Source organism: Bombina bombina, chromosome 2, assembly GCF_027579735.1.
Source record: "Bombina bombina isolate aBomBom1 chromosome 2, aBomBom1.pri, whole genome shotgun sequence".
Classification (NCBI taxonomy): domain Eukaryota; kingdom Metazoa; phylum Chordata; class Amphibia; order Anura; family Bombinatoridae; genus Bombina; species Bombina bombina.
In genome coordinates this window covers 665,115,957-665,127,449 of record NC_069500.1, presented here as the reverse complement: position 1 = coordinate 665,127,449, position 11,493 = coordinate 665,115,957, and positions in this window count along the sequence as shown.

The following is an 11,493-nucleotide window of genomic DNA, read 5'->3' as shown; positions in this document are numbered from 1 at the left end:
CCCTAAGCCACCATTCCCAAACATCGCCAACACTAACTAAATCACTAAAGTATTAACCCCTAAACTGCTGTTCCCCGACATTGCTGACACTACCTAAACCTATTAACCCCTAAACCACACCCCCCACACATAACAAACACTACCTAAACATATTAACCCCTAAATTGCCAGCCCCCACATCGCAACAACCTAAATTAAACTATATTAACCCCTAACTCTAAACCTAACCCTAAACCTAACACCCCTAACTTTAACATAATTAAAATAGACCTAAATTAAAGTTACAATTATTAACTAAATAATACCTGTTTAAAACTAATTACAAACTTACCTGTGAAATAAAACCTAAGCTAGCTACAAATGTATAACTATTAGTTACATTGTAGCTAGCTTAGGTTTTGTTTTTATTTCACAGGTAAGTTTGTATTTATTTTAACTAGGTAGACTAGTTAGACTAGTTAGTAAATAATTATTAAATACAAACTTACCTGTGAAATAAAAGTAAAACCTAAGCTGCCATACACTAAAACCTAACATTACAAAAAAGCAACTAAAATTACAAAAAAATAAAAAAACTACCATTACAAAAAATAACAAACAAAATTATCCAAAACAATAAAAATTATTCCTATTCTAATACCCCATTTAAAAAAAAAAACAAAAAAAAAAAACCTAATCTATAATAAACTACCAAGGGCCCTTAAAAGGGCCTTTTGTAGGGCATTGCCCTAAAGAAATCAGCTCTTTTGCTAAAAAAGAAAAACAAACACTCCCTAACAGTATACAAACCCCCATTCCCCAAACCCACAAACTAAAAATAAAGTTAAACCTAATCTACCCATTGCCCTGAAAAGGGCATTTGTATGGGCATTGCTCTTAAAAGGGCATTCAGCTCTTTTAAGATTGACCATTAGCCCTAATCTAAAAAAAAACAAAACACCCCAAAAAAACCTTAAAAAACCTAACACTAACCCCTCTGTAGGTACTCACAGTTGCTGAAGTCTGGCTTGAACGATCGTCATCCCAGTGGCTCCATCTTCATCCAAGCAGCTCCATCTTCATCCATCGAAGGACCGGCATCTTCTTCATCCCTTTGAAGGCAGAGCGGTCAATGCACGGAGGTCCAGGCGAAGGTCCAGGCGGAGGTCTATCGATCCGATGTGGAGGTCCTCTTCATGCAATTGTCCGCCGCACACTGAGGATTCAAATGCAAGGTACCCCTTTGATACTAGGGGTACCATTGCATTCCTATTGGCTGAAACATTTAAATCAGCCAATAGGAATTTGAGCTGCTTAAATCCTATTGGCTGTTCAAATCAGCCAATAGGATTTAAGCAGCTTTCATTCCTATTGACTGATTGAATTAGTTAGGTTTTTTTATTTTGTGGTTTTGGGGCGGTGGGGATTTGTAATGTTAGGGGGTGTTTGTTTTTATTTTGTAGCAAAAGAGCTGATTTCTTTAGGGCAATGCCCTACAAAAAGGCCCTTTTAAGGGACCTTGGTAGTTTATTATAGATTAGGGTGTTTTTTTTTTTTTTTTTTTTTTTTTTTTTTTTTAAACAGGGTATTAGAATAGGAATATTTTTATTGTTTTGGATAATTTCGTTTGTTATTTTTTGTAATAGTAGTTTTTTTATATTTTTTGTAATGCTAGGTTTTTTTATTTGTGTAATGTTAGCTGTTTTTTTTTGTAATGGTAGGTTTTAGTGTAAGGCAGCTTAGGTTTTATTTTACAGGTAAGTTTGTATTTATTTTTACTAGGTAGTTAGTAAATAGTTAATAACTATTTACTAACTAGTCTATCTAGTTAAAATAAATACAAACTTACCTGTGAAATAAAAATAAAACCTTAGTTAGCTACAATATAACTAATAGTTATATTGTAGCTAGCTTAGGTTTTATTTCACAAGTAAGTTTGTATTTAGTTTTAAATATGTATTATTTAGTTAATAATTGTAACTTTAATTTAGGTCTATTTTAATTATGTTAAAGTTAGGGGGTGTTAGGTTTAGGGTTAGGGGTTAATATAGTTTAATTTAGGTTGTTGTGATGTGGGGGCGGCGGTTTAAGGGTTAACAGGTTTAGTTAGTGTTGGCGATGTTTGGGAACAGTGGTTTAGGGGTTAATAGATTTAGTTCATTTTGGGGGTGTTTGGAAATGGCGGTTTAGGGGTTAATAGGTTTAGTTAGTGTCAGCAAGGTTTGGGAACGGTGGTTTAGGGGTTAATATGTTTAGTTAGTGTTGACGATGTTTGGGAACGGTGGTTTAGGGGTTAATAGGTTTAGTTTGTGTCAGTGATGTCGGGAATGACAGTTTAGGGGTTAATAGCTTTATTTAGTGATTTAGTTAGTGTTTTAATTTTTGTTTATTCATAGGATTTCAGATTTCATCATATGTATGCAGTGGCCTGAGAAAGAGCTATACTTTTGGATAACATCTAAAAATGTAGGTATAGTCTTTTAAGTGTCTTCTATATTAAGATAAAATCATCCTTATAACTAGATTGAATAAATTTTCGTCCCCTGAGGGTTGCACCATCTAATTACTTCTAAAGCAGGATGGGTAATAGCTCAATGGCAATATTAAAAAGTAATGGGGAGAGAAGGCAGGTAAGTCTAGTTTATTTCAGTATAAAAATTATAGGTGTCCATTAATTAACAGAGAAGAGTAAAGATTTTTTAAATTAATCTTATGAAGTTATTGAAATGTCCAAAGAGGCCAAATTTATCTAATGATGTAAATAGATAACCCAAAGGATCGAGTTGATTACCTTTTATGCACTGATAGTAACTAAAGCAACATCAGATTTAGATTTAAATAATGCTCCTGACTTTTAAGCCAGTAAAGTTCTATTAACAGCATTACCTTTCACAGGTTTTTCTTTGGGTTCCTACCATACATAAAACCCATCTGATCTTTATGAATCAAAGGATCCAAAACACTTTTAAATCAATTGGCAAGAATTAAAGTTAAAAGTTTGTAGTCTTTATTTAAAAGAGAGATTGGTCTGTAGGAATCTACTGACTCTGGAGAAGACATGCTATTTTGTATAAAATAGTATTTAACTTAAGAGAAAATGTTGGTGAGACCTGATCATTAAGTGTTTTATAAAATTCAGGTGCGCGATCCGATATACAGCGTAGTATTCGGCGCAAGCGAGGGAACCCATGCCGCCCGTAATTTCACCTCGCACATCGGGGTATTACATATACTGCGCCGTCAGGTGCTAAAGTGGCGTAAGTAGGACAAACTGGCGTTCTTCCGAAAAGTGCACAAATACACATTTTACTCGTCGCAAGTAACTTACGCCTGTATTTTGTTCACGTAAAATCTCAATAAAGAGTAGTTTTATGCAAATTAGGCTAACACTCGTAAAAATCACCCGCGACTACATCTAAAAATGCGCCACGTAATTACGCTATTCAAAAGTCATATATAAACCCATGCGCAGCCACCATTTTCTTCAGTGTGTTTGGATGGTTCGTTGAGCTACAGCACACTACAGTGGAGTGGAGGATTAGAAAGAGTAGAGAGAGAGGCGCAAACAGAGGAGATAGTTAGGTCGCATTGTTGGATTGGTTAAGCTTGTACACTTACACATATTTTTACATATTGCACACATATTGCATACATACATATACAAAATACACAACACTTTTTTTTTCTAACACCTCCCACATTTTATTTCAATTTTACAGTGTGATAGGCTGAGTGTTTGGTTGTGATTGTGTTTGATTGAACTGGGAGTGAGTGTGTGAGTGTGTAGTGTGAGGATGGCAGGGAGAGGTAGGGGGGAGGGGAGGAGTGGCAGGGAGAGGAGTATTGTAGAGGATAGGAGGAGCAGCGGGGTCCCCGTCAGGGAGTAAGTGGAGTAGGGAGAGGGAGAGCTAGAAGGGATGATGGGAGGGGAGATGCCCCGAGAGCCCTAGAGACCAGGCACATCAAGGAGAGGGACAGAGGGTGCACATGGGGACAGAAGGGGGAGGAGGGAGATGATAGGGAGGAACCCACACCAGGGACATCGCAGGGAGCAAGCAAGGTGTCCACAGAGGATGAGAGGATGAGATGTCCTAACTTCTCATTAGATGAGAATGTTGCCCTAGTCCAGGCCATCATGGACAACCACAGTGCCCTCTTTGACCAGGAGAAGGGCAAAGGTGTTGCCAGAAGGCGTAAAACAGCATGGTTGGCGGTAGAGGATGCCGTCAACAGTGTGGCCCCGCAGAGGAGGACTGTTGAGGGCCTTAAAAAAAGGTGGAATGACTGTAAGAGGCAGGTGAAAGAGAAGATGGGGCAGGAAGCCATGCACCAGAGGGGAACAGGCGGTGGTCCACCCCTGGACACAGAATACAACACCTGGCAGGAAATGATACGCAGGTCCCTGAGTATCACAGCAGTCCGTGGACTTCCATGGGCTCGTGACTCAGGGGCTGCAACCACAGCACCTCATGCTGGTGAGTAACATCCCACACACCAGTATGATATGTATTTGAGATATAACACCCTTTACACATTCATGTACACAATGAGGAGCATGATATTTGGCCTACTAACAAAAACATCTACAATTATATTTGACATTAATGCTACTTAACACAATGCAATTCATGATATGAGGTGGAAAAGTGCAATACTAACATGTCTCAGAGTAACACAGGCCACAAGCCACATGTAGAGTTTTCAGTAATGGACACTATAGCCATCACAATACTTTTAGCTCAGAAAGCAGGTTCTGTGCCTACATCAGGCTAAAGTAAATTGTGTGACCATAGTGTCACTTAAAGAACACATTTTTTCCATCATTGATATGTACACATAATTATTGTATGAAACACATACCTGTATACTGTGCAGATTAAAATCCCTCATATCACAAATCACATTGTGCACATACATGTTATAGACTTTGACATGAGAATGAGTATAGGCCCTAGCATGTATCAATGTACATTGTATGCCCACATGGACATATATATGACTGTTCTAATCCCTCTCATCATTTGACTCCTCCACAGAACCTCCTGTCACTAGGCTGCAAACAGGCATGCCGCCACCTCCACCACCACCACCACCAGTCACAGGCATGCATGCATGCAGCCACCTCCTCCACCACCACCAGTCTTCAGGCAGCCACATGAACATTATGCTCCCAGGCATGAGCAGGGTTGGATGGCTTCTGTTGAGGACCCGGAAGTGATGCCACCACCATTGACATATGACCCCTGGCAAGATTCCTGGCCAGAGGAATACTCTTCTTTTGGCTTTGAGGGGGATCCAAGTCAGCCACAAAGGGTCCATGTCTTTACCCCCCCCCAACACAATATCAGGGGAGTCATGACTTTTACACACAGGGTATGTCCCAAGAAGTGCAAACTGGACAGGCTGAGTGGTCACACACTGGTCATCAATGGGACTACCAATCCACCCTGAGAGCTCCACCATCCTCTTCCCTTGGGAGAGCTCCACCATCCTCTTCCCTTGGGAGAGCTCCACCATCCTCTTCCCTTGGGAGAGCTCCACCATCCTCTTCACTTGGGAGAGCTCCACCATCCTCTTCCCTTGGGAGTGCTCCACCATCTGCAAATGAGCATATAGCTGAAGATGTCCCACAAACACCAGCAGATGAAGATTTCCCACAAGCACATGCAGATGAAGATGTCCAACAAGCACATGCAGATGAAGATGTCCCACAAGCACATGCAGATGCAGCTGAAGTTGTTCCTCAAGCACCAGCAGATGCAGCTGAAGTTGTTCCTCAAGCACATGCAGATGCAGCTGAAGTTGTTTCGCAAGCACCAGCAGATGCAGCTGAAGTTGTTCCTCAAGCACCAGCAGATGCAGCTGAACCTGCACCTCAAGCACTTGGAAGCCCTGCTGCTTAAGAGCCTGTGGATGCATTGTATTCTCCCCTGGGTGAGGAATACATTGCACTGCAGAGGAGGCTCATAACAAGCTGCAAGAGCAGACAAAGAGGCCAAGAGAGGTTTCACGGGAGCCAAGAGAGGTTTCAAAGGAGCCAAGAGAGGTTACACAGGAGCCAAGAGAGGTTACACAAGCATAGCATAGAGCTGCAGAGGGACATGGCAGCATCATTAAATGGAATTGTTCAAAACCAGTTGCAGATTATGCGAATTCTGTCTGATATGCAGATGGACAATAGATGGCGGGAACAAAATCAACTCTCTATGGAAAGCAGAGGAAACATGGTGGCTAATGAGGATGTGCATTGGTGGGCATTTTAGGCTTCCTGTTGAGAGGTTGTGCTGTTTGTGAATGGTTTGACACACTTGACACACTTGCAGGGGCAGGAATAATAAATTCTTGGAAGAGGTTTAAATGTTTGAGATCAAGCTGCTGATATGTATATTGTTGAGCATGCATTTGTTAGGCTTTCAGAGAGTTACGTTGGTTTATAAGTCAGTGCAAGGGTTCCTGCGCCTGCAATTTGTGGATTGAGATGAGAATGGAGTCGATTTTCTGAATTCTGCGCGCGTAAGTCCTTACGCTGTATATTGGATACCAAATTGCGCTTGTTTTCTATGTCAGTCTATGGGTAAAAAAAATACGGGCGAAGGCAGAAATATACGCACGTAACTTGTATGCTACGCCGTATATGTGATACCAAACCCGTGCAAAAAACGGCATCGCCGGCTTTTGCGGGCGACGCTGCATATCGGATGGGGCCCCAGCTGGGAGTTGATCATGTCCTGGGGCTTTATTAATGGCAGAATATATGTAATAACTTGGGAAAAACATTATTTTGTTATGGGGAGTCTAGGAACTTGAATCTTCTCCCATAAAGATCCCTTATTAAAGTCATTAACAGTTTCATCACCATAAATGTTTTGAACATTTTAAAACAGATCTCTTTAATCTCTTTAGTTCCAATGCATCTCTTATTATTAGTTTGTATTGCCTCTAAATATTTTTTTATTCTGGCTTTTAACTATATTAGCTAAAAATTTATCTGATTTTATTACAAGGACAGAGACTCCTATTTTGCATAAGCCTTTTCCTTTACTGCTCAACAGCCATTCAAAGTAACAATGAACATATTTAGATATTTAACATAGAAAACAAAGAAATGTACATGGTAACCAATGAGAAGAAACCCTGGATGGTGTGATCTAGTTCAGACCAATAAAAAACATTCATCTTGCTATAAACTGTCCAAATAGTATCCCAACTGCCTCTTTTCACTTTGCTGCTCTCAAAGATAAGTATTTTGTAGTGTGTCAAAATATTGTGATTGCAGTGTGTTTTGGAATAAAGCTTCAATTTTTTTTCTGTGTTACTTAGATTATTATTTTACATTTTTCTCTTGTTTTTCTCCCTTTCTCTCTCTTATTTTTGTTCTTTTAGAACTTATTTATTTCTATTGTTTCCCTTGTTAACTTATTTATTATTACTCCGTTTTTTTCTTTTTCATTCTATATCATTCCTTTTGCTTTACCTTCCAGTTTTTAATTGCCCCCTGTTTGTCTCTTGGAGCTTCTGCCTGCTCCTTTGTTTTCATTTTGTATCTCCCTATGCTCTGCTGCCTCCAGACTGGCATCCATTTTCTTTCCTTCTCCCTGCAATCATAGCCACTCCCCCTGGCTGTCATTTCCTTTTCTCCTCAGTGTTGTCATCCTGTTTCCCGCCCCTGCTCTCTGTCAGCCAGCCCTCACCTTTACAGAAGATTTGGCAACATCTCAGCCTTCTCTTCTGTTTTGTTACGTTTTACATTGTTGTTACACTAGCGATTTTCACACATTTACTTAGCTTAAACAGTTTTTTCCTGTATTTCATCAGGAATAAGTTTTCATTATTAATTATTACTTTATGTTTAAACTTTATTTATTTTAATTGTTATTTAAATTATATTGGGTATTTTCTCACCGGATTTAATTGAAAAAATATATATTTATTCTGTTGCATTGTGCTTTACTTTAATTTAAAATGCATTCAGAAGAATATAATTCTGTTTCTGCTGAGTCAGTTGCAGATATATTTGACAGTTCTATTAAAGACTATAGAAGTCATTGTAAGGCAGCATTAAGATCTGCCAATGAGAATCTTATTTCTCCTAAAAAGCTAAACAAAAAAGAAAACATTTATCTAAAAGATATAGAAATATTTTATTTAAAAAGAAATTAAATAAAGGAGCTTTTAGTCTGAAAAAAAACAGACATCAGAGTTAATTCTTCTGCTACTAAAAATAAAATTATTTACTCAGAATCAGATTCTGAGGATGCAGCTCCTATTAAGAAAGCATCCAAGAGGAAAGTAGACTTCGTTTCTACAACTGAGTTTTCGGACTCCATTTCAGAAAATGATAATTACTCTTAGCAGTCTATATTTACTGAATAACTTTCAGATAGTTCCTCCTCAGATTATATCCCAAAAAAGAAAAAAAATTAAAAAGCTATTAAAAAATAAAAAAGAGATTACTAGACAATGAAGGTATTGAATTTTAAGATCTAGAGGATTTACAACATCCTCGCTCCTCTAATTGGAGACCCTCCAAAAGGGTTGCGAAATTCCTGGATCATTATTTAAGAAAACCATTATCGGTTAACCCCTTAACGACCAACGACGTATGGGGTACGTCCTGCAAAAAAAATGCAGTTAATGACCAAGGACGTACCCCATACGTCGTTGGTCTTTGAAAGCAGTGGAAGCGATCTTGATCACTTCCAACTGCTTTCATGTTATAGCAGTGATGCCTCGATATTGAGGCATCCTGCTATAACATTTTTTAGCCGTCCGATGCAGAGAGAGCCACCCTGTGGCCCTCTCTGCATCGGCCATCAATGGCTATGTTCGTTGGTGGGTGGGAGCTGATCCAGGGAGGCGGGTGGGTGGCCATCGGTGGGAAGGGGGCGGGTTCGAGTGCGCGCACATGCGCAGGTGCGCGCATGCACGTGAGCGTGTGTGCGCGCGCGCGGTGGTGCGCGCGGCGGGAGTGGGAACCCTACACTATGGAACAACAAGTAAGGTGGTACTTGGTGGGAGAGAGGGTGGGAATATTATACATTTTAACGATCTGGGAGGGTGGGAGGTTGGGGGTTGAGGGGGGGGCAGCTACACTACAGAAAATAGTAGTTTTAAAATAATAAAATAAAAAATTTGATAAAAAACATTTGATTTCAAACTGGGTACTGGCAGACAGCTGCCAGTACCCAATATGGCGCATAATAAGGCAGAGAGGGGGGTTAGAGAGCTGTTTGGTGGGGGATCAGGGAGGTTGGCGGCTAAGGGGGGGATCCTACAGAGCAGAATTATTATTATTTTTTTTAAATCCCCAAAAAACTCTTATTTTAGTACTGGCAGACTTACTGCCAGTACTTAAGATGGCGGGGACAATTGTGGGGTGGGGGAGGTAAGAGAGCTGTTTGGGAGGGATCAGGGGGTGTGATGTGTCATGTGGGAGGTTGATACCTACACTAAAGCTAAAATTAACCCTACAAGCTCCCTAATTAACCCCTTCAATGCTGGGCATTATACATGTGTGGTGCGCAGTGGCATTTAGCGGCCTTCTAATTACCAAAAAGCAAAGCCAAAGCCATATATGTCTGCTATTTCTGAACAAAGGGGATCCCAGAGAAGCTTTTACAACAATTTATGCCATAATTGCACAAGCTGTTTGTAAATAATTTCAGTAAGAAACCTAAAATTGTGAAAAATGTAACGCTTTTTTTTATTTGTTCGCATTTGGCGGTGAAATGGTGGCATGAAACAAACCAAAATGGACCTAGATCAATACTTTGGGTTGTCTACTACATTATACTAAAGCTAAAATTAACCCTACAAGCTCCCTACAAGCTCCCTAATTAACCCCTTCAATGCTGGGCATAATACACATGTGGTGCGCAGTGGCATTTAGCGGCCTTCTAAATACCAAAAAGCAATGCCAAAGCCATATATGTCTGCTATTTCTGACAAAGGGGATCCCAGAGAAGCATTTACAACCATTTATGCCATAATTGCACAAGTTGTTTGTAAATAATTTCAGTGAGAAACCTAAAGTTTGTGAAACAATTTGTGAAAAAGTGAACAATTTTTTTATTTGATCGCATTTTGGTAGTGAGATGGTTGCATGAAATATACTAAAATGGGCCTAGATCAATACTTTGGGATGTCTTCTAAAAAAAAATATATACATGTCAAGGGATATTCAGGGATTCCTGAAAGATATCAGTGTCCCAATGTAACTAGCGCTAATTTTGAAAAAAAGTGGTTTGGAAATAGCAAAGTGCTACTTGTATTTATTTCCCTATAACTTGCAAAAAAAAAAACAAAGAACATATAAACATTGGGTATTTCTAAACTCAGGAAAAAATTTAGAAACTATTTAGCATGGGTGTTTTTTGGTGGTTGTAGATGTGTAACAGATTTTGGGGTTCAAAGTTAGAAAAAGTGTGTTTTTTTCCATTTTTTCCTAATATTTTATAATTTTTTTATAGTAAATTATAAGATATGATGAAAATAATGGTATCTTTAGAAAGTCCATTTAATGGTGAGAAAAACGGTATATAATATGTGTGGGTACAGTAAATGAGTAAGAGGAAAATTACAGCTAAACACAAACACTGCAGAAATGTAAAAATAGCCTTGGTCCCAAACGGACAGAAAATGGAAAAGTGCTGTGGTCCTTAAGGGGTTAAAGCCAGGTCTATTTTAAGAGCAGAATGCCCTAGACCAGAGTTGCCGCATAAATCTTCTTTCACGCCAGAAGTGGACGCAAATATTATTAAGTTTGTAAGCACAAAAATATCAGAAAAGGACCTGATGAATTCTTGAAAGCTTGCCAGGATAAATATCTGGACACTTTAGGTCCTATTACAAAAATGTTTGAACTAACCGAAGAAGCCATTGTTAATAATGCTTTATTAGACCATTATATCATGAGACAATGGATTCAGAGAGCTATTTATCTCATGGGTGATGCCGATATGGCTCTGTCTACTCAGCATAGACGCATTATCCTACATAAAATTGATCCCAAAATCTCAGACTTTGCCCCTACAGAGATGGGCCCATGCTGAGGGTCTCTTGTTTGGTGACCTTGGTCTTAAAGAGTTAAACTCCTATGTAAACACATTTAACTCACTGAACAAAGTAAAGATTACCTCTAAAAAGATATTTTATCCTACACCTAATCGTGTTTTTGATTGGGCCGGGAAAGGAAGAGGCCATTTTCCCGGTCGTCCTTTCTTCCCAAATAGGTCTCAATATCAATCCTTCCCTGCACCAAACCAGTCACAACCTTCTTCCCTTCAAAAGCCCATCCCTGGAATCCAAGCTTCTCCAGAGCAAGATTCTGTCCAAGACCTTTTTCAGGTAAGCTCTTTTTCCTCCACTCAACACATTTTTTTTCCCTCACAAAGTTGAAGGCAGATTGTCCCTCTTTATAAAAAAAATGGAGTTACATAACCTCAGATGCTTGGGTTATTCAAACTGTTTCAGGTCTCCTATTAGATTTCACATCCCCTCCATTTCAATATCTCC